The sequence below is a fragment of the Pelodiscus sinensis genome, chromosome 1 (assembly GCF_049634645.1).
Source record: "Pelodiscus sinensis isolate JC-2024 chromosome 1, ASM4963464v1, whole genome shotgun sequence".
Taxonomy (NCBI): domain Eukaryota; kingdom Metazoa; phylum Chordata; order Testudines; family Trionychidae; genus Pelodiscus; species Pelodiscus sinensis.
Window position 1 is genome coordinate 196,236,305 of NC_134711.1, and position 24,429 is coordinate 196,260,733.

The 24,429-nt window shown below is 45.9% G+C and overlaps 1 protein-coding gene across 1 annotated transcript in view; it reads right to left on the reverse strand.

The window, feature by feature from the left end:
- Nucleotides 1-23,131: 23,131 nt before the first annotated feature.
- Nucleotides 23,132-24,429, reverse strand: part of TSPAN7 (tetraspanin 7) — a 160,058-nt gene continuing 158,760 nt past the window's right edge. Inside the window, exon 8 of the mRNA XM_075913241.1 lies at nucleotides 23,132-24,174. The gene's annotated coding sequence lies outside the window, so the exon portion shown is untranslated. The remainder of the gene's footprint in view (nucleotides 24,175-24,429) is intronic.

A 24,429-nucleotide genomic window follows, 5' to 3' on the forward strand; every position in this document is an offset into this window, starting at 1 on the left:
GCAATATACAAAAACCTGTAGGGGAACACTTCAGTCTCACTGGACACACAGTAGGGGTATGTCTGCACTCCAGCACTAATTCGAACTAACTTAATTCGAATTAGTTAATTCGAACTAAGCTAATTCGAATTAGTGCATCTAGACCTAAAAACTAGTTCGAATTAGCATTTTGCTAATTTGAACTAGCATGTCCACATTGAGTGGATCCTGAACCGAGGTTAAGGCTGGCCGGAAGCAGTACCGGCAGGGCATCAGGTTAGGACTTAGAGCGTGGAGCTGCTGTCTCAGGCTAGCCGAGGGCTGTGCTTAAAGGGACCTGACCCCCACCCCGGACAGACAGTTCTCAGGGGTTCCCCGCTTGCAAAGCAGTCCTGGCTTGGAGTGCCCTGAGTGCCCACACTCGGCACATCACAGCACTCGGCCATCAGCCCGGCTGCACTTGCCGCAGGCTGCCATCCGGAGGGGGGGTCAATCAAAGGGCTTCAGGAGAGCTTCCACCCCGAGAAGCCCACAGAGCCACCCCAGTTCTCCCCATCGGGGGCTCGTATCCCATTCCTCCCTCACCTCCTTCCACTTACCCCTCCCTAGCCCCCCTTCCTGATGTACAAAATAAAGGACACGTGTGTTCAAAAATAGAAACTCTGTTTATTGAACAAAACTCGGGGAGACTGGGAAAAGGAGGTGGGAGAGGGGAAGAGAGAGGGTGGGAGAGCGGAGGGCAACTAAAATGATCAGGGGTTTGGAACAGGTCCCATATGAAGAGAGGCTAAAGAGACTGGGACTTCTCAGCTTAGAAAAGAGGAGACTGAGGGGGGATATGATAGAGGCCTATAAAAACATGAGTGGTGTGGAGAGGGTGCATAAAGAAAAGTTCTTCATTAGTTCCCATAATAGAAGGACTAGAGGACACCAAATGAAATGAATGGGTAGCAGGCTTCAAACTAATAACAGAAAGTTCTTCTTCACAAAGCAAATAGTCAACCTGTGGAACTCCTTGCTGCAGGAGGCTGTGAAGGCTAAAACTATAAGGGTATGTCTACACTACCCTCCTAATTCAAACTAGGAGGGTAATGTAGGCATACCGCACTTGCAAATGAAGCCCGGGATTTGAATTTCCCGGGCTTCATTTGCATGAAGCCGGCCGGCGCCATTTTTAAATGCCGGCAGTTCGAACCCCGTGCCGCGCGGCTACACACGGCACGGAGTAGCTAGTTCGGATTAGGCTTCCTAATCCGAACTAGCTGTACTCCTCATTCCACGAGGAGTACAGCTAGTTTGGATTAGGAAGCCTAATCCGAACTAGCTACTCCGTGCCGTGTGTAGCCGCGCGGCACGGGGTTCGAACTGCCGGCATTTAAAAATGGCGCCGGCCGGCTTCATGCAAATGAAGCCCGGGAAATTCAAATCCCGGGCTTCATTTGCAAGTGCGGTATGCCTACATTACCCTCCTAGTTCGAATTAGGAGGGTAGTGTAGACATACCTTAACAGAGTTTAAAGAGAAGTTAGATAAAGTTATGGAGGTTGGGTCCATGGAGTGGTATTAGCCAGGGGGTAGAAATGGTGTCCCTGGCCTCTGTTTGTGGAAGGCTGGAGATGGATGGCACGAGACAAATGGCTTAGTCATTGTTTCGGTCCATCCCCTCCAGGGTCCCTAGTGTTGGCCACTGTCGGCAGACAGGCTACTGGGCTAGATGGACCTTTGGTCTGACCCAGTACGGACATTCTAAGCTCAGGGCTCAGGGTCGGAGGTCTCAGTGGACCACATTGATTTTCATGCAAACCTACTCCTAGGTGGCCAGGCTGGCAGCTATCCTGCCCTAGACGGCCACTTTCCTGTGCCTAGTGCGGAGGTCGTGGATGAGGTCCATAATCTCCACACTAGACCAGGCGGGCGCCCACCTCTTGCAGACCCGGGCAGGCTCCCGGGAGCTGCCAGCCTGGTCCCAGGAAGAGGCGGAGGGCTGGGTTACAGCGGGTAGCTGGTTCGTGCCGTGCCAGGTGCAGGGTCTGCTGGCGGGGTGCTGGCAGGCTTGCACCTGGCACAGGCACCGTAGCCAGCCCTTGCCCCTTTAAGGGCTCCGGGGCTGGGAGGGGGGCAGAAGAGTTTCCCTGGTGGTGCCCAGAGTGGCCACCAGGGAAAGCTGGGGAGGGCTAGCCTCCCACTAGTTCGAATTAAGTGGCTACACAGCCCTTAATTCGAACTACTTAATTCGAACTAGGCGTTAGTCCTCGTAGAATGAGGTTTACCTAGTTCGAATTAAGTGCTCTGCTAGTTCGAATTAAGTTCAAACTAGCGGATCGCTAGTGTAGCGCCTATCAAAGTTAATTCGAACTAACATCTGTTAGTTCCAATTAACTTTGTAGTGTAGACATACCCTAGCAGATTTAAAGGTAACCATCCTGCAGCAAAAAAACGTCAAGACCAGACTTCAAAGAGAAACTGCTGAGCTACAGTTCATCTGCAAATTTGACACCATCATTTTAGGATTAAACAAAGACTGTGAATGGCTAACCAGGTACAAAAGCAGTTTCTCCTCTTTTGGTGTTCATACCTCCACATCAGCTGCTAGAAGTGGGCCTCACCTTCTCTGACTGAATTAACCTAGTTATCTCTACCCTTATTCTAGCCTGCATATTTATACCTGCCTCTGGAAATTTCCACTCCATGCATCTGACGAAGTGGGTCTTTGCCCACGAAAGCTTATGCTCCAATACATCTGTTAGTCTATAAGGTGCCACAGGACTCCTTGTCGCTTTTGCAGATCCAGACTTACACGGCTACCCCTCTGATACTTGATCTGTACTAGTTTCAGCTACTGGAAGCTCTAGCTCGCATTATTTAGCTGTTTGGTATGGTGAAAATTCATAATTCAAGTCATAGGATACATTCCAATACAAGGTCAGTTTTGACCTCTATCCACCTCTACAAAAAGATCCTTTCCCCCTGTTCCCAATGAGGAGGTATTTTTTTGAGGTGACCAGTAGTTTATGAAAGAAGGGAAATGCAAATACACATTTTTAGTTGATATTTGGAAGTTAATTTCTGTGGAAAACATAAAGGCCCAAGTGTCATACAAAACATCCACAGAAGACTCCAGCCCTGAATTCCATGCCAGCTAATGGGTTATAATAATTTCATCCACGCCAAATTTTCAAACATGGTGCTTAAAAAAAAGGGTGAAGATCCTCCCAAAAAATATTAATTTGGAGTTAAGGTTGCAAGTGTAAAGCAACTTTATTAGACCACAGTACTTTGGAAAGCAAATATTTGAAAATTAAATAATTAAGTGATGTGTAGTAACAATGTTTCAGCTAGGTAGAGCTGGTTTTAAACAATTGAATTCTGAAGGTTAATTTTTCTGTTAGGAAGTTTCCTCTGCTTTGTTTTGTTTTGTTTTTTAACCTATAAGCTTAATTCCAGGACAGTAGCAAGATAGAGATAATGGTTCAATCTACACCAGACTCTCTCTCTGTAGAGAGCTGAGAGTCTGGGCACAATTCCATAGTCACCATCTCACCGGAGGGTGAGAGGTAAGAGTGAGTGGTAGGGGTTGTGCAATACACGGGGGAGCCAACTGCTTCTGTGGGCCCCTGGGAAAGGTGTTGTATGGGCCTGGCTCCTCATCCCAAAAAGAGGCATGGCCTCCGACAGAAGGGGGCAAGCTCGGGCCCAGCCAGCCCTCCGTGATGCTTCGAGCATGGAGCTGCCCCGCTTCCCCCCTCCTCCACCCCGGCCCTCAGAGCTGCATGGAGCAGGTGGCTCGGTGCTCCAGTGGCAATTTAAAGGGTCCTGGGATTCCAGCTGCTGCCTTTTCGAACTACTGTGCTTTAATAAAGTTGTTTTACATGTTCAACCTTAACTTCAAATTAACATTTTTGTTTTGGATCTTCACCTTTTTAAAAAAACAACACAATGCTTTTAATAGGAGCAAAATTATATATATTTTTTACTAGGCTCATTCTCAGAAACAGCTAATGTACTTTAGGGATGTGCACGTGTGGCACATGAACCAGATAACCAATGAACCTAGGCTCATCGGTTAACCCCCTCAGTTACACAAAGGCTCCCCGCCCTGTGCTGCCTCTGTATCGGGACAGTGGGGTGGGGAGGTGGCAGGACCTGGCTCCCCAGGTAAATGTGTACCCACTGAAAATTTCAAATAAACACAAATAAAGTCATTTTAACATCCCTGATATGCTTTATCTGAAACAGCCCAAAAAAGTCAGTTTGAGACAGACTGCTGACAGGCAGACTGCTGACAGCCCAAACTGTTTACATTTGGAAAAGTTATAAGCAACTGAAAACAGTCTTATACTACAAAATGTTAGGCAACCCTAACTATAGGCAGTACTACCTGAGTCACCTACAATATGTACTGTTTAGATGCACACTGACATTAGAATTATTCCATTTAACAAAGCAGAATAGGGTATTAATTATTTATTCTCAAGGCAATGTTTGTAAACATTGCATGTCTGTAACAAGTTACATATCAGTGATGCTGTATGAAAAGGAAGATGCCCATTTAAATCAGTGTTGCTACCATGGTTATACAATTGCTACAAAAACTTTCATAAAGTATGTCATGAAAGTTATCAATGGAAAAGTTATAGATTGCTAAGTGTGAGCATCCTGTTTCTATGCACGTATCCTCTTTGTGCCTGAAGTGATGACTAGTGGCTGTGTCCTTGTATCTGAAACACGTTATGATACCTGGGCAATATTGGCCCTCCGTCCTCACCTCAGCCAGATTTACATCAGGAGTGGCCAAATAGGTGCTGATAGCCTGTTAAGGGCACTCCGTTCTCACAATAGGAGTTTGAAGATGTTGTGTATTGGGTTGTAGATATAGATCTTGTTGTTATAGTAACTGAGTTAGGTCACTGGGGTTAGCCCAGCTAGTTTGGGCTTGTTCTAGTTAGTTCTGTGCTATGCAGTAAAATGGACACTTGCAACTACAGGCAGTCCCCGGGTTACGTACAAGATAGGGACTGTAGGTTTGTTCTTAAGTTGAATTTGTATGTAAGTCGGAACTGGTACATATTGTAGGGGAAACTCTAGCCAAACATTTTTTTTAGTTTTGGATAGCATAGGGAAAGGTTAACTCCCCTCTAATGTTTGTTTTGCTGTCTGTTCCCCTGTTCAGAAGATTTCACATCTATTTCTGTCCCTGTGACAAACTCAGGACTAAAGGAGTAACTCATCAAATACCAAACAGCTCTGCACCATGCTTTGAGCTAATAGCTTTATTTCCACACACCACCCAGGGTTCTAGGAGGAGGGTCCTTTTTTTGCTAACACAATGAGGCCAGCACTTTGTTTGTTTTGGTGGAGTCTTTGTTTGCCCAGGGAGCCCAGCATGTATAGGGGGAGGAGGGGCGGAGAGGCTGCTTTTGTCTGCTGTTCGGCAGCCTGTTGCTCAGGGGAGGGGGCAGCCTGTTGCTGGCGGGGGGGAGGGGGGAGGCTGCGAGGCCGCGCGGGGGGGGGGGGCAGCGGGGGGGGGGGGCACTTTTCCTCTGCCCGGCAGCTCTGCGGGATCCCTGTCCATGTGGCCAGCTGCTGCAGGCAGAGGCCAGTTGGAGCCGGCCGAAGAGGAGGAGGAGGTGGATTCTAGGACCCAGGTGAGCGAGCCCCGGGGACGCTGCTGCGCTCCGGGAGCCCGGCATGTATAGAGGGGAGGAGGGGCAGAGAGGCTGCTTTTGTCTGTTCGGCAGCCTGTTGCTCAGGGGAGGGGGCAGCCTGTTGCTGGCAGGGGGGTGGGGGGGGCAGCGGGCGTGGGGAGGCACTTTTCCTCTGCCCGGCAGCTCTGCGGGACCCCAGTCGGAGCCGGCCCGAGGAGGAGGAGGATCCTAGGACCCAGGTGAGCGAGCCCCGGGAATGCTGCTGCGCATGTGCGGGAGTTGCCTCACCCCGTTCGTATCTAGGGATCCGACGTAAGTCGGATCCACGTAAGTCGGGGACTGCCTGTACTCAAGCTCTCTGCCTTTCCACTGATTTCTTCCTATTCTTTGAAACTCCCCACGACATAACAAGTGGCAACAAGGATGGGATACCTGTGCTGCCTCCAGCAACAAAAGAAGTAGAAGTCAATGTAAGGAAACAAACTTTTTTTTTGGCTGTTCTGGGAGATGGGGGTAAAAACTGACTGCTACACTGTGCAAACTGAAACTAAGAGCAAGGAGCCCAGAGACTGAAAAAGAAAAAAAAGGGGGGTGGAGGGAGTGCAGCAGCCATGGCTACACTTACAGGGCCACTGGGACCTTTTGAGGAGACTACAGAGCAATGGCATGTATATACTGAGCGTTTTGAACTTTTGTTATTGCAAATGACATTAAAGAAGAGAAGAAAGTGCCAATATTTTTAAGTGTTGTAGGGGCTAAGACCTACGCTCTGCTACGCAGTTTGCTGCTCCCTGTTAAGCCAGAGACCAAATCTTACAGTGACATTGTGGAAATCCTGGGGTCACATTATGCTCCAAAACCATTGGTAATTGCAGAAAGGTACAGGTTCCATAACAGAGACCAAAAAGAAAGTGAAACAATTGTACAATATGTAGCAAATTTGAAAAAGCTTGCTGAACACTGTGAATTTAAGGAGATGTTAAATGATGCCATACGTGACAGGTTAGTGTGTGGCCAGAAGGAAATCTTCTACTTTGAACAGGTAGAGAACACGCCCATCACTGCTGCGCAAGTTAAGAGAGCAACTCGTGTTGACCCAGTACTGCCCCAAGTAATGGAATTAGTGATGCGTGGAACATCTCTACGGAACTCTCAGGTCTCACCTGACCTTGTCCCTTACATCTCCAGGAGAACGGAGTTATCAACCCATTCGGGGTGCTTGTTGTGGGGAATGCGTGTCATTATTCCAAAAATACTGAGACAACAGATGTTAGAGCAGCTGCATTCAGGTCACTGTGGAATGGTGCGCATGAAAGAAATTGCACAAAGCTATTTTTGGTGGCCTGGCTTGGACAGTGACATTTAAGAGAAGGCAAGAGCTTGTATTTCTTGCCAAGGTGTGAGGAATGCACCTCAGTTGGCACCTCTACACCCATGGGCCTGGCCTGAAAAACCATGGCAATGTATTCATGTTAATTTTGCTGGTCCATTTGAAGGTAGCATGTTATTGGTGGTGATAGATGCTCATTCCAAATGGCCAGAAGTCTGTATAATGCCTTCCACTACTGCTGAGAGTACTGTCCAAAAACTACGGGGACTCTTTTGTCGTTTTGGTCTTCCTGAACAACTCGTGAGTGACAACGGTCCACAGTTTGTCTCTCAGGAGTTTGGAAATTTTATGAAAGCAAACGGGATCCATCACATCACGTCAGCACCGTATCACCCAGCCACAAATGGATTGGCTGAAAGGTTTGTCCAGACAATGAAACAAGCTTTGAAATCGGTTAGAGGACATTCACTCGTACAAAAGAGTCTGGACACCTTCTTACTATCCTACAGAAACGCTCCTCATGCTACAACCAAAGTGTCCCCGGCTTTTCTAATGATGGGACGTCAGCTACGCACGTGCTTTGATTTGCTGAAACCTTCACAACCGCGACAAATTGTGCAACATCAGCAGCAAGGTCAAGTTATCAGGCGTGCAGCCAGAGCAAAAGATCGAACCTTTAGTCCTGGACAGCCAGTTTTGGCTCGGAACTATGCTCCTGGAGCTAAATGGGTCCCTGCCACTATTATTGCTCAAACAGGACCTGTTTCCTATACTGTCTGGACTGTGAAGGATCTCATCTGGCGACGGCATGTAGATCAGTTATTGACAGGTTCTCCCTGCCCCCAAGGCACGTCTCCAGTTGAGTTGCCCGTCCTTCCCACTGCTGGTGAGCTACCTGCTCCTGACTCTCCTCCTCCGTCACCACCAGTGGTGAACAATAACCCCCTCCCTGAGCAGGCTGATCCAACAGCCGCACCTGTTCACACTTCAAGTTCCAAGCCCAGTGTCAGGCCTGCACCCATAACACCTTCAGGTGCAAGAATGCCAGATGTCCGCCGTAATCCACGTAGAGAAAGGAGGCTTCCTCAACGGCTGGACCTTTAGTTGAGATTAACTCACAGATGGGGCAAAATAATCCCCAGGGTGAGCTGGGAACTTGAGGCGGTCTACCGTCATTTCATAGTTAGTTTTTGTTTTCTTAAAGGGACGTTTTATTAAGGGGGGAGGAATATGTTGTGTATTGGGTTGTAGATATAGACCTTGTTGTTATAGTAACTGAGTTAGGTTACTGGGGTTAGCCCAGCTAGTTTGGGCTGGTTCTTGTTAGTTCTGTGCTATGCAATAAAATGGACACTTGCAACTACTCAAGCTCTCTGCATTTCCACTGACTTCTTCCTATGCTTTGAAACTCTCCACAACATAACAGAAGAGGCTAAAATACACTCAATGACCCTTTCCTGGAGAATTTCCTAAAGCCCTGAGAAAATGGCTACCCTGTCTGGTGGGTGATAGGCAGAATAAAAGCAAGTTGTGGAGCCCACAGGATAAATATCCACACCTTCAATGCTTGTCATTTAGAAAGATTCAGGCTCTGCAGCACAGTGGCTTATTTTCTGAAAGGAATAGGAAAAGTACCATTCCCCCATCATAAGAACATAAGAACAGCCACACTGGGTCAGACCAAAGCTCCATCTAGCCCAGTAGCCTGTCTGCTGAGAGTAGCCAATACCAGATGCCCCAGAGGCAGGAATCACAACAGGTAAAACTCACATGATGCCTTCCTTGTCACCTACCTCCAGAGAAACAGAGGCTAGGGACACCTGGCTAATAGCCATTGATGGACCTAACTTCCATGAATCTATCTAGCTCTTTTTTGAACCCTGTTAAAGTTCTAGCCTTCACTACATTCTCTGGCAAGGAGTTCCACAGGTTGACTGTGCGCTGAACGAAGAAAAACTTCCTTTTGTTTGTTTTAAACCTGCTGCCTATTAATTTCATTTGGTGACCCCTAGTTCTTTTATTGTGGGAATAAGTAAATAACTTTTCCTTATTCACTTTTTCCACACCAGTAATGAGTTTATAGACCTCTATCATATCCTCCATTAGTCTCCTCTTTTCTAAGCTGAAAAGTCCGAGTCTTTTTAATCTCTCTTCATATGGGATTAATCCCTAATCATTTTTGTTGCACTTTGAAACCCCAGACGGCGGCTGCACAGTTGATACGTGGAAAAAATGCATCCACTTTTCCAACATTTTTTTTCGGAAAAGCGGATGCGTTCCTTGGACACATTAGAGCTTTTCCAGGATACCTCTAGAAATATAGCCTAGACATAGCCTCAGTCTCCAAAATAGAAGCACAACTACAGTGTCTGTCACACTACTCCTCTGGGTCAGTTTCTGCAATAACACACAAGCACTGCAGAAAGGATGAACTTGTGAGTTTTGTTTTGTGCCTAAATTTTAATTTCCAGTCTAGAGATGCCATTTTCCATGGAGGTGGAGATATGTTTTATGTTGTTATGAGAAGACTTACCTGACTTGCTCTTCTCCTTCAGGCCAGAGGGCTGGCAGTGTGTGGGGGGCTACAGGACTCAGGGCTGGGGGTGAGGAGGGACTCAGGGTAGGGAAAGGGCATGCAGGACTCAGGGCATGGGGTGGGGTGCAGGAGTCAGGGCACAGGATTGAGAGAAGTGGGGCTCATGGGAGAGAGTGGGGGGTCAGGAGAAGAGTAGAGAGGAGGGGGAGCTCAGGGAAGGGGGTGAGGAGGAAGCCACCGGTGTCTCCCTGAGGCTGGCCTGGGGTGGCAGGGGCCAAGCACCCTACCTGCCGGCTTATCCCCAGGATGGAGGGGGGATGTCTATGCACCCCAACCTCTGGCTTTTCCCTGGGGCCAGCCAGGGTTGGGGAAAGAGGGGTACACCCTATCTGCAAGCTTCTCCCCAGTCACAAGCTGGGAGGTGGCGTGTGGGGGGGGAGGGCAGACTGGGTGACCCCGGCTGTGCTGCAGTCTGGTGCTGACCCCCCAGTCTGGTGCTGCAGCCACGGGCCAGAAGAAGGAGTTTAGGAAAGGGGGGGGCACTTACCTGTGCTGATGGTTGGCAATATGTTTGAGCTTTGGCTCCAGCTGACTACTCTCTTCCTTGTGCAGCTGCCCCCTGCAGTATAGCTGTCTCTCCTCTCAGCCCCCTCCCTTTCCATGCTATGGAAAACAATCCTGTTCCAGGTACATCCCATTGCCCTGGCACAACCAAACCCTGACCTTGCTTTAAGTTACGATAAGAGGAAGCTGCCAAATTTGGTGACCCTAGTGCTTACCATTTAGGAGTTCTTGAAAAAACAGACTCACAGACAGACTCACTTGTGCGGCTGTTTTATTCTGCAGGCTGTTGCTGTGGGAGGTGATGCAGTGAATATTTGGCGCTTTAGTCCAGCTCACTGATTTTTAATGAAACCACAAATTTTGAAGGGGGAACACGGGAGGCCACCAGACATTCAGAATATGCTGCCATCAGCAACAGCATGGGCCTAGCCATGTGCATCCAGTAGCCTAGGCGGGGGAGGCTTTGCCTTCCCAAACTGCCTGACATGGCCTCACCCACACTCCGCCCTAAGAACACCTGCTGCAGGTGTTCTGGCAGCAGAGTGTTGCTGCTGTCAATGCCCACCCTCCCTGTGCTCTGGGGTGGGAAGGCTGGGGTGAGCATGCACCCACCCACTTCCCTGCCCTCCCCGGTGGTTGGGATGTGGTACACTGCCCCACATCCCCATAGGGAGGAGGCAGAGGCTCAGCAGAAGGGAAGGAGCTGGAGATGGGGCTAGGGGCCTGCCTCCCCCAGCCCTACATTCACCAACCACCCATGGGACTAACTTAATCTTCAGCAGCCCACTCAGAAGATGTGGAGCCTTGGCTGAGTCACGACTCCTGGAGCAGGCCCGTGTGCATGTAACAGAGGATGACTGTGATTGTCATTGAGCTGGAGGGGATGTGCTCTGGGGGGGAAATGCTGTTTGATCTATTCTTTCTTCAAGAGCTTTACTCTGACAAGGAACACTTGTTTATCCTGCCTCTTACAATGCTGAGGAGGGAGAAGACAATCACGAGAAACACGAATGGGTTGTCAGCGGATACAGAATGTTCACCGAACATAACAACTCCCAGCACATGTGGAGCATCTTCCTGATGCTGTTTCCCATCCCCCTTTCCAGTCCCATGAAAACAGAGTTTTGCTGAAGAGAAACTTTTACAGGAAGGAACTGTGCTGCAATTTAGAGGGTGTGATTTTTGTATATATTTACTTGCCATTTAGAAATATGTAAAGCACTAAGCATGCCAAGGGAAATCATATTGTCTCCTGTTTCCTCTCATTTAAATGAGCTGAGTGCTCTTCAGACATTTCCATGTGTTACTTAGAACCCCCTTCAACATGGCAGTTGAACACACCCAAGGGAGGGGAACTGACATGTCTGCGGGTGACAGTCGCCTCACAGGCATGTTTTACCATAACCCATTTCAAAGGTCAAATTCACCACAGGTGCGCCACTTGTGCCCCTCCACTTCCTGGGTACCGTGCTCACTGCCATAAGGGATGAATTAAGTTTTACGACTTTTTGTGTATGTTTTACTCCACCCACTTCTGAATTCATCCTCAATGAATGAGCAGTTCCCTTTATTACACTTAACCCATCTGAAATTATTAATGGCCCTTCATTCTGGAAGCAATTTCTGCCCATGTTCACTGCTGCAAGATTGCCTGTTTGTGATCGTTTTGCAGCCTGTATTTTCACAAGGTAGTTTTAGAATCACATTAATCTGAAATGGATTATTATTGGGTTGACAATCCCTTAGGGTGCAATGAAAAGTATTCATTAATTCTCAGGGCAGGAGGGCTAATTACTTTAAAAAAAAAAAAACCTGTGCTAATTGCCAATAACTTTTTTTTACACTGAGTTGGTCCCGTAAAGCTATTTTTGATTTCCTTTTCATGCTGTAATGTCTATAATTCTTTGTCAAAACAAGCAAGGGCCTATCTCGGTAATTCACATAAGCAACGGGAACAAATCATAAACCGTACAAAGCCGAGGAGGCTAAACTAATCTTCTCCTCAGGAATGGGGGAGAGATCTAGATCAGTTGCTAGACTTGACTTTCAAAATCACATCCCTTCAAGTTGCCTCAAATAGAAATAGGTCCAAATTTTGCTCTCTCTTCATCCCGTAATCTGTTGCCCTCCACAGAACTCCATGCAACTGGGACTGAGGAGGTGCACAGGGTTTATGTTGGCTCCCTGTGCAGAAGTGACCTTTCTCCTCAATGAGTGATCCCCAATGTTCTTGCTGAAAGTTGTATCCAGATGAATTGAGAAGGTGAGATGAAGTCAGGATTCACAGCTGAGACAACACACAGGCAGGCCCACTGACAGGGATAGGTTAAAGGGGGCAATTACTCCGGAGCCTGGCAATTCAAAAGGGCCTGGGACTCTGGCCACTGCTGCTAAGCCCTTTAAACTGCCCCCAAGAGCTGCTGCTACACTGCACTCCAGCTGGCTGTAAGGGTTGTGGGGGAGGGGGTGCAGAGAGCTGCGCTCTGAGTGGCATTGAGTGCTGGCCCTGCCCCTTCCACCTGAGGCCCTTCCCCTTCTGGAAGCACAGAGCTGCCCCTCCTCACCTTGCCCAGAGGTCCAGGGAGGCTGCCATCCCCACTGCATACAGGCGGGTTCTTATTCCATTTACTAGTTGCAATAAAATGCCTATGGAGCTCACAGGATTCCATGTGAAGAGCAAGTCTGGCTACAAGTATTTAAAAAAGATCCACACATCACTGTGGGTCTAGAGATAATAATAACCAATGAGCCCATGAATCAGTGTTCCTGATCAGATGAGGATTTATTTATGGATTAGATTACAAAGCTGGCAAAGGGGTGCAATGGCCATTCCAACCAAAGCACTATGAATGTGTGTGGAAGGGCCCCAATCACAGCAGGAATGCCAGGGTTTGGTGGCCTTCAGTGGTGCAGAGGTCTTGTGCTATCACCTGGTCAGGACTGATTTTCACTCTCCACGGCTGTGGTAGTTTTCAGGATTAGCTTTTCACTGTGACAGCCAGTGACAGTCTGTGGCATTACATTCACCCCTTTCCAGGATTCTGATAAATGTTGTACAAAGTAGGCTAGATGGACCTTTGGTTTGACCCAGTATGGTCATTTTATATTCTTCACATATATGTCAACATACACACCCAATTTCGGAATAGGTGGAAGGATCCAAAACAGCAAGGAGCATTCAATGTCACGTAGGTGTATAAATAGCTGTGGCTGAGAGTGGAACAATAGCGATACTGTTGCTAATGCAGAGCAGACCCCCAAAGCTTACAGATTTGCCACCGTCTCTGCCTTGTCAAGGCGCACATTGAATCAGTTTGCAGGACCCAAACACGTAAATTACAAAAGGACAAGGAAAGCTGATCACCATGAGTCATTTGTGTTTGTGATAAAAATTGGCACAATGTGATGTGCCACAGGAGGAGCCAACTTTTTTTCCTTCCAGATTTAGCCCCGCAGGTAGGAAGAGCCTGCCAAGGTTTCACCAGACACGGCACATCTGTCGGAGGAAGCACATCCTTTCTGCAAACAGCAGCGCTGTGATCTCTACATGCTGCAGTAACTTCCAGAACGCCAAATGTGACATCATTTATTTAACACAGAGCTGACTATGTATTACCCAACTCTTTGTGCCTGGTACTTTGATTTGCAGTCTTTCAATTATTTTAACTAGGTAATAAGCCAGCACAATCAGTGTCAAAATCACACCCAGTATAAAATAATGGACATCTCATTTTAGGAGTAATTGGCTGAAATAGGGGAAATTATCCATCTTGCTGTGGAACACAAATGCTCGTAAGTGGCAACTGCTGCTGCTGAGAATTGTTAATGCTAATAACTGAAACATTACCGACTCTCCATCTTAGGTACTTAGGGACACTGACTCCCAAGAGAGGCATGTGGGCTTTGGCTCCCTGGCGGATTTCTGGGCTACTCACCATCTTTCCCCCCAAGGCTGGTAAGGACTAGGCCCAGAGGTTGAGAAGCCTTACCACAGTTATTAGCGTGCTGCTCTATCACCCCATTGGGCGAGGCATAGGCTATATGCATGATGTGACACTACATTGTAAACAGACAGTGGGTCAGAAAGGAAACAGATGCAGAAGTGAAGTGACTTGCCCAAGGTCACAGAGCTGGTTAGAGACCAAACCAGAAGTGGTACCACCTGTGGCTGGTTTCCAGTCCAATGTCTTGCCTCCTAAAGCAGTGTCTCTCCACCCTTCCAGACTACTCTGTCCCTTTCAGGTTCACCTCACTTAAAAACACCTTGCTTACAACGTCAGACATAAAAATACAAAGGTGTCACTGCATGCTGTTAGGGAAAAAATTACTTTCTCCTTTTTACTATATAAAATAAATCAGATGGAATATAAATATTGTACTTACATTTCAGTGTATAATATATAGAGCAGTATAAACCTGTCATTGTATGAAACTTTAGTTTGTACTGACTTTGTTAGCCTGGTCTAAAACTAGGCAACTATCTAGATGAGTTGATGTAGCCCCTGGGATATGCATACCCTGGTTGAATGCCACAATCCGAATGGGCTGCAAAATGGATTCCATCCAGGCTTCCTCCCTGCCCTTATGATGTAGCTCCACTTTGATGTTGGCACAAAGAAGTGGTTAAATGGTGTAGAGGACCAATTCTTTCTTGGCCTGATCCTGCACTCCCGAGTCAGCCGGGACTGATTGCAATGGGAGCTTTGCTTGAATAAGGCCCGCAGAATTGGGTCAAAAGCAAAGTGATGCCACTGGCAAAACCAAGGCTGTGTTTATCAGCATAACCCAGCGTATACTCCAACTCTCAGACCGGATCTCACTGCCTACAGGGAATGTGACGATTCAGATCAATTGCTTGTCTGTAGCAGAAAATGTTCACACCCAGGGTGCATCTACACAGCAGGGCTTAACTCGAAACTAGCTATGCAAAATGAGCTACATCAATTGCACAGCTTATTTCGAAATTGGGATCATCTACACAGCACTTATTTCGAAATAGAGCACTCTTCCTCCGACTTCCTTTACTCCTCGTCAGTGCTTTTTTTGTGACAGTATGCCCCAGCACAGCGTACCAGCACCTATTTTCCCATCATACCTTAATTGAATGGAATTCCTCTCTGGCATACCAGCACCTATTAGCATTTTCCTGGAGTGGCTTGGCTCCCGATGGAAGCCTGCGTGGGACACATGGCTCTTAAAGGGGCCGTGACCGCATTTTGGCACCCACCGTGGCTTTTTTTTTTCCCCCTCTCAACAATTTTCATTTTTTTTTTGCTCAACAACTTTGAGCCTGGAGTACCGGCACCTTTTTTCTTACAAAAAAAGCACTGCTTCTCATACAATGAGGGTTACAGGAATTCGAGTAAGAAATCCTCCAGCTTGACAGTATTTCGACTAAGTTATTTCAAAATAATGTTGCTGTATAGACGTGCCCTCATGTTAACCTGTGTAAAATACTTTCCCTTTGAGGGTGAAATTCAACCCCATGCAGAGGGCCAGAGCAAGGTCCATGTACTATTTAAGTCCCCTGGGACTCCTCAAAGTAGGATGCAAGTGATGCAGAGGTCGGTCCCTTTGCACTGGCGAGCATTTCACACTCAGGCTATGTCTACACTACGAGCCTCTTGCGGAAGAGCAAATGCAAATGGAGTCTCATTTGCATATGTCGTGTTCTCATTTGTATTTCCTCTTCCTTTCCCTTTTGTGCAAGAGGTTTTTGTGCAAAAAAGGGCTGTGTAGATGCCGCCTTTTTGCACAAAAACCTCCTTTTGCACAAGAGCCATCTTCCTCAAAAAATGAACAGTGTGTAGGATTGATTGATTCCCACCTTGAGTCAGACTAGATGTGTTTTGGTCTGTTGTTTTGAAGGAGCAGCTTCTCAGTATCTCCTTGGATCTGAAAATGGCAACGCTATTTTTATCACTGTTGCTCTGCTTGCAAAATTATTAATGGCCCCTTCATTTTCACAGCCCTTGCTGCCATGTTAACCTACAGCGAGATTATTGCAGCCTGAGAGAGACCAGCATTTACAAAATCATTTCGTTTTACTTTTACATTAATCAGAAATTGATTATTTCTCTATTTCCTGCACTTTTCTCATCTGTGGAAAGGTTGGAGCCTGGAGCAGCATGTAGAATAAGCCTAGTGTCAGGTTGTGGAAACGGAAGAGACAGGCTGGAAGAAAACAAAGTGGCTAGAATCTGTGGAACAACTGGCACAGGGAGGAAAGGGATAGGGCAGTGTTGTGCTTCTAAGCACGTCCGCCAACCTTGGTTACGGATACCGCTGTGCTGACTTATGCAACAAGCTGTAGAGTAGCTGACGTGGTTCCTGACTGTTGTAAGGGGAGATCTGTGAGGGAAGCATCTGGCAATTCATTCAAACTCCACCCTCTCCCAGTAACAGGTTCCTCCGTGGAGGCCAGAGACAGACTGAGCAGACACACCTCCAACCAGACAAACAAGATTCTCTGGAGAGGCTGGTGGTAGCCCAGCAACCCCCTCTTCCTCCTAGGGAAAGAAGCCCTGACTCAGCAAAGCCCTTACGTGCCTATTTGAAGTGCTCTGTTGGAAAGGGATGGGATTACGCACACGCTTTGCCAAACTGGGACCAGAATTCAGATCCAGGTCAGTAGTCTGGCACCCCCTCACTCACCATCCTAAAGCATCTGGGCCAAAACAGCCCTTGATGGGTAGGGAATTTGAAAGGAGGCTGATGCGACCCACTTCGTCCCCAACCAAGTGATTCACAGGGGAAGATGTCAACAGCCTGGTCTCCCTTCTCCTGTGGGGAGAAAAATCCTATTGCAGGCGGGCGGGGCGGGAGGGAGAGGCTGGAATCCTCTCTGGGATTACTTGACTGCAAGCTTCCATGCCCTGTCAGAGATGACTCTTAGTTCTGAATCCCCCTCCAATCAGAGCAAGGTACAACTTGGACTGAAATGAACTGAAAAGGCCACCTAGTTGGTTCAGATTTCCTGCTTGATTAAAATAATTGATTGGGGGGGAGGGCTGTGTTGTAGAGAGTCAGATTACATTTTTAGAACTGTCTGACAAAGAGATTCTAGTAATTACCCTTTTACATCTGATGTCCTGACTTCCATGGGAGCGTCCCTAGAGTAAAATCTACAGGGTCTGACCTAATCCTCCAGTCCTTTGTGTACCAAAAGTCCCATTGAATTGTAAGGGATCAGGTATGTCGGAGCTGTCACCCTAAATCATATGGCTGATGGACAAGGTAGAAAGTGCACATTCTACTATGTACACGAAGCAAAGACACTAATATAACACCAGGCTTGCTGCAAATTGGAAACAAATCAAGCATACACTACTGGGGTGGGGAGAAGAGGAGAATAAGAGGAAACGGTGCTTGTAAATAGCATTTCCCTAGCCTGGGGAAAAAAATCCCCCTAGAGGAAAAACATGCACGCTGCCCGGCATTTATGCAGATACTGTGTTGGCTTTCTTCGTAATAATTAAACCGTGAACATTGTTCTGCTGCAGAGCAGAGAAGCAGTGGGCTGTGTTGGCATAAAAGGAGCAGACTTCAGCTTGCCAAACTCAGAGCTGTCAAAAGCCAAGGGAATGCTCCAGCAAGGAAAACTGCTGTTCCTGACAGAGAGACACAGCTCCCTGCAGGCTGAGCTGAAGAATGACCTGTTCTCTGAAGGCAGCCGCTCATTTGCCCTTTTAGCTGGAGGCTCAGCAAGACAGTACTGCACAGGCAATCTAAACAGAAGGGCTGCGTCTAGACTGGCAAGTTTTTCTGCAAAAGTAGGCGCTTTTGTGCAAAAACTTGCCAGCTGTCTACACTGGCCGCTTGATTTTGCGCAAAAGCACCGACGTTCTACTGTCCGAAATCAGTGCTTCTTGCGCAAATGCTTTGACGTTCCCGTTTGGACAAAAGCCCTTTTCCAGAAATGTTTTTGCGCAAGAGGGCCAGAGTAGACAGCTAAAAACTGTTTTGCGCAAAAAAGCCCCGATGGCGAAAATGGTGATCGGGGATTTCTTGCGCAAAACCGAGTCTAGATTGGCACGGATGCTTTTCCGCAAAAAGTGCTTTTGTGGAAAAGCGTCCGTGCCAATCTAGATGCTCTTTTCTGCAAATGCTTTTAACGGAAAAACTTTTCCATTAAAAGCATTTGCAGAAAATCATGCCAGTCTAGACGTAGCCACGGTGTTTTTAAAAAAGACATACCGATCAGAGATGGGACCACGCTGTGGTGTTTGAATCTTGCTCTGAACTTTCCCCAGGTTTGAGTCACAGGGCTGGAAAGGACCTTGAGAGGTGATCTAGTCCAGTCTCCTGCCCTCATAGCAGGATCAAGTATTATCTAGACCATTCCTGACAGTGGAGCACATATAATTTATAATAGAAAAATCAATACAGGGAAACAAATGAGACAGCAAATATACAGCAACCTAGTGAGAATGCCCAAACCAAAAGCTAGGAAACTGATTCCTCTTCTATGCACCGTGGCGTGTACAAAGAAAGGCAGACATCAATAACGAAGGAACGCTGCCTCACTCGCAGTTCGGGTCTTTATACAAAATCCTGCTTTTAATTGATTGCCCTCAATTTGCAATGTTTGATTTCCTACAGCTATGGCCAGGTGTATCCGATGGATCAGAAGCCCGCAATGCATAGAATCCACACACTGTTCTTGGGAACTATGCAAGGCCTTTTCTCCTGAACCAGCATGAACCATAGAGATCCAGCCAAACTCAGCCGCAGGCAACTGCACTTCAGGATCAATGTTAATGGTTAACCTGTTTAGATAAACAGGTTCCTCCTCTCTCAACATTCTATACACACATTTATTTAAATATCACCATGCAGAACATCAAGGATATCTCTGATTTTTATTTAATTTTCTTGGGTGTTTTTTTGGAGGGTTGTGCGTGGATGAATGCCTGAAACCCTCCATTTTGTAAGAACTTTCCTGGCTCTAGAGGCACAGTAATTTGCCATCTAGGAAGGTTAATTGAACTATCTGTATGAACAAGCCAAGCAGGATTTATTCTAACATGTTGTACTTCATGTTAGAACTTCCAACATTAGCCAGAGTTACTAATGTCCATGCACACTGATGAATGTGAAAATGCTTATAACCCTGTCCTCCACGAGTAATGGAAGTTTTCAGTTCTCCTGAGATACAACTAGTCAACCAGACGTTATCAGATCAGATCTTGAATTTCAGCCACCATTGAGCTACTTGTAAGCTAAAGCATCTTTACGTTTTCATAAAATGGGGGGGAGGGGATTTCACCTTTTCTCAGCTTAAAAGCTGCTGAAGAAATGAAAATGAAAACAAAACAACAACATGAACACAGGGCCAGCCCACAACATTTTGGCACCTGAGGCAGGGAGCTCAAATAACACCCCCACGCCCCCTTTTCTCCTGCCTGCCTGTTATGTCTCTTGTGCCCTCCTTCCTCCAGCACAGCACTCCACCATCTCTGTGCATCTAGAGCAGAGAGAAAACATATGCATCAGCAGCAGACACAATTTTCTACACTCTGGGTCCTAGTGGCACCCCCCACACACACGCAGTCTGGCACCTGAGGTGGCCGCCTCAGTTTGCCTCATGGTAAGGCCAGCCCTGCATGAACATAACTAGCCATTGGACTGAGATTAAGCATAGGAAGGGTCAGGGGAATTTTTCAGAAAGGTATGAGCATACAAAAACTGAGGGTTTATTTCGAGAGTCTAAAACTGAAAATCTAAATGTAATTATAGCTATAGGGGAGCCTTAACCACTACCTCCCTCTCTCCCTCTCCCTCTCCATTAAAAAAAGGATCAGTAGAACTAAGCAGCAGCAGAGAAAGCGGCTGTAACTAGAAAACCAGCACAGAACAGCAGCTGGTGACAAATAAATCTTAACTTAGAAATTCTATTGTTTAGCGATGTGTCAAGAAAAGCAGGACTGCAGCTATGAGGTACAGCACGCTAAGTTAGAGCACAGATTGAGATGCAAGGCCAAGTCGTAGCATTGCCTTAGTCAAATACAGCAGGAGAAAGAGAGCAATGATCAGCTTTCTTCTCAGCACTGCAGTGGGTCATGTTAGTAAAAATAGTGAGCTATGGTTTGACACCACATTCTGCCCTCACCTTGCCCCACCCCGCCAATCTTGGAATACAGACCAAATAAAACTGAAGGTGCCAGTGAGCTTTGGGCTTTTCAGGTTTTGTTTTCTTCATGTATTCCTACATGCTTGTTCATTCATCAGCACTATGACTACTCATGCCTCTAATTTTGGACGAGAGAGCAGGGATCACTCCAGCCAACATCAATACCATTCACTGGATTTATTGAAAGCCTATGCTGAAAAGCAGCACGTGCTGCCGAAGACCACGTAGGCCTGTGTAACCCACACACCACGCTATGTCTACGCTGCCTCTTTTTTGTGGAGGAGGCAATGCAAATGAAGCGCTTATTAGCAATTTCTCGCGCTTCATTTGCATATTCTGTTCAGATTCTTTTTGCGGAAGAGGTTTTTGTGCAAAAAAAAAAGCAGTGTAGACGGGTTCATTTTGTGCAAAAACCCCCATTTGTGCAAGAACCCGTAAACTTCATTTTTTGAGGAATAAGGGTCTTGCACAAAATGGGGGTTTAGCGCAAAATGGCCCCATCTACACTGCTTTTTTTTGCGCAAAAACCTCTTCTGCAAAAAGCATCAGAAGAAAATATGCAAATGAAGTGTGAGAAGTTGCTAATGAGTGCTTCATTTGCATTGCCTCTTCTGCAAAAAAGAGGCAATGTAGACGTAGCACTAGTGTTGTTCACTGTCCCATGTAGTGGCACTTAGACCACGTACAGCAAGAGATAAGAACAAGGGAGTTCTACAGCCTAAGCTGAGTGGCAGCTGGCTTTTAGCTCAAGCTGTAGAGACGCCTACTCTAAGCTCCAGAGGTCATAGGTTCAAATCCATGGTGGCAGTTACACAGGCACACACCCCAGCCATCTTTGCGCTCCTCTGTCACCGATGACTTAGAACCTGGTACCAGAGCAAAGCAGGCACAGGGGTAGGCAGAGTAATGAGCTGCAGTCTACAGGATTATCCTGGAAATCTCACTCAAATCTGGTTTGAATGGTTTATTCCATACTAATTAGGGAGTGTAGTGTTCCTGCTGGTAAGGGGAAAGAAAACACAAGCAAAAGGCAGAAGGAGGGTCTGTACTCCAAGGAGTCCTGGTGGTTGTGTTTACAGCAACGCCAGTGCTTTTGCAAAAGTGCTGTCAGCGTGTAAGTTTTCACACATATGTCTATTTAATCTAAGACACGTTCCAGATGTTCCCTTATTCTTTCAGCTGAAGAAATGCGGAAAACAAAAACAATACCCTGTACTTGTATTCAGTTTGTGGCATTTTGCCGTTTGTTTGAATAAAGATTAAATGTGTATTATCTAGATCCGAATTCAGCCCTTAAACGGTCTGCATGGCGGCTTTGAGACAAGAACCAACTATATTTTTGCTCTACTGGTGAGTCATTCTGTGGTGTTTTATCTTCCTGGAATTTAGTCAGAGCAAATGAGTTTCCATACCTGGGTGCATATGCAAGGTGTAGATAGCAAAGAAACGTAATTATGGAGGGCTGTGTATGCATGCCTAATACTGAACACCTCTGCAGCTATTAAGCTTTATGGAAAGACAGGCCTTTATGGTTTAAAGAGGCTGCCACTCATTGCAGGGTATAAAATATATGATAGAGGCACAGTACAATTAGTTCTGATATTTGATCATATTTTTCAGAAAGACTTGAAATTTTATGCCCACATGTCTTACAGCTTTCCTCCCTCATTTTTCCTTTTACCCAAGCAACAATGGGAGCTAAATTTTCTTCTCAACTTACAGGTAAATTACTCACTTAGGATTTGGAAAGCCTAGTGAAGTCAACAGGAGTCTTTTTATTGATTTTAATGGGGTTTAGATTAAAGGAGTTTAGTGCTCAATCCAAAGATCACTATAGTCAATGGAAAACTACTGCTGATTTTTATGGGTTTGGTATCAGGCCCTAAATTCTCCACACATTCACACAGAGAGAGATCATTTCAAGTCTCAGAGATAAATGCAGGCTCTTTAACAAATGTAGTAGAGTCAGTGCTATGCAAAAAGAAATGTAAGGGAATTCCAAACACCATAATAGTGTGCAGTACAATCTAAGGACCAGGATAACTGAACATTGTAGATCAGCGATGGGCAATCTAGGCTAGTGAGTGGGCTGCATGAGTGGTCCTCCTTTATCCCAGTAGGCTGCAAGATTGTTGTAACCAAGACGGTTTCTCTGGATAGGGTAGTTTGGCTAACTGCACTTGCGTAACTCGAATTTGCAGGCTGTACCGAATGAACCATAGCAGCACTTTGATTGGATGCAGAGGGAGCACACAGCTCTGACAGCCAATTACATCTGCAATCAGCAGGCACCTCACTTCACATGCCCTTGCTATATGTGCGTGTCACTTTAGTAATACCGGCAGTAAAAAAACGACAAGTACCGAAACCAGCAAAATCTGGCAACTTTGCACATCAGCAATGATAAAGAAAATGTCTTGTAGGATTCACGTAGAACCTAGATGAGCCACATGCAGCCCTCAGGCATTAGGCTTTTACTACTGCTACAGATCTGGGGTACGTCAAGACTGCGGGGGTTTTCGGGATACCTTTGGTATCCAGTAAAAACTCCGCAACGTTCAGGGAACGCATTTTCTCTTCCACTTTTTTTTTGCGGAAGAGCAGATGCACTTTTTCCGAAGCCCTATCTTCCTCTTTCCACGAGGAAGAAGGGGATCTTCCGAAAGAGGGTTTTTTTCCCCAAAATTTGGCCCAGTGTAGACGGGCTAAATTTTGGAAAAACTTCTTCTGAAAAAAAAAAGTGGAAAAAGGTACGCAAAATGCAGAGTGCATTTTGCGTACCTTTTCCTGCAAAAACATTGTAGTCTAGACATACCCTTTGTTACTAACCACAAGTAAGTCACAAATTAAAATATCCATAATTCTAAATAATGGTGCATTCTGTTCCCTTACACTTCTCCCTGAGAGTTATGTTAGAATCAAAGAATAAAAGTGAAGCAGATAGAAGTCTGTAATAGTTCCATTTATTAATACATATCTCACAAATACAATATCAATGCATTCTTGTTGGCATGCTAGACAGAGGCATTATTAAAAAATTCCTATTTTTAAAAAGATTTTAAACTTTTGTTTTCCTCCCAAAAATATTCCGTATGCTTGGTTTTGTTTTGATTGGTTTGACAAGATATTTTGTGGCTGTAACGTCAATGCGAAATAAAAGAAAGAATAGAAAAAAAAGGATGAAGGCCGCATTACAGCACAATTTCATTAGTTCATAGTTATCTAATAAAAAAATAAAAGAAGCATAATTACTGCCTTCACAGTAAGCAACAACACAGCTTAGTAACAGCATTACACAGGTTCAGGTTCAGAGGCAAAATGCACTAGACAAAGTCTACTGGCATACGCACTAGGCATACAACATTGAATAAGAATCAAAGATGTAGTAGAACAATCAGGAAAACATTTCCCTTCAAGCACAACATTATAACATTATTTTCAAGTATCTTTATGTTATGTTACTGATTTCTTGTGTTTTCGGGGAAGGGAACATTTGTGGTGAGAAGATGAAAACTTTAGTAAAGCAGTAAACAAAACAAGAAACTAAGATTTATTAAAGCAAAAGAATATATATTTCATATACTGGTTTAAATGAATGTGTGCAACATTTATTAACCATGGTGAAAGGCTAATTTTGCCCTCCAGTCACTACATGCACAGCCCAATCGATGTTGTTAATGGATTACCATTATTCATTTACAATGCAACTACTGTATGACCAAGAACATACATATAGTGCCATCATATGCAGAGCCTTTAAGATGGAGTGTACAGTACTGGATGCTGAATGGTTCAAGCTACTCTTGGTGGCGCAATAGTACTTCACGGAATGGTACACTACGCATGATACAGAGTTTAGAAGATGGTGTATGTGTGTGTGTCTGGGTGCGAGCAAGAGAAGGAGTGTGCTCTAACATTCTTTAAAGTCTTCCTAGATTTCTGCAGTTCCTGATTTCGAGACAGGCTCCGTATTTCACATCTCTGAAAGACTAGGGAAGGAGAGAGAAAAGAGATAAATTGTTTTAGCCGCTAACAAGTTTCACAACAGAACTTTCATTTTATATATAACAAAATATTCAAAAGTTATACATTCAAGTGATGTTGCAAGTCCCCTCTTTCCACCAGGTAAAATCCTAAGGGAAGGTGGGGAAGGGAGGCAGAACCCACAACCAAAGGCCCCATTTTTTGCTAAAAAGGTAAGATATCCAAAATCTACTGTCCTGAAGAGTGAACAGAAGCACCTG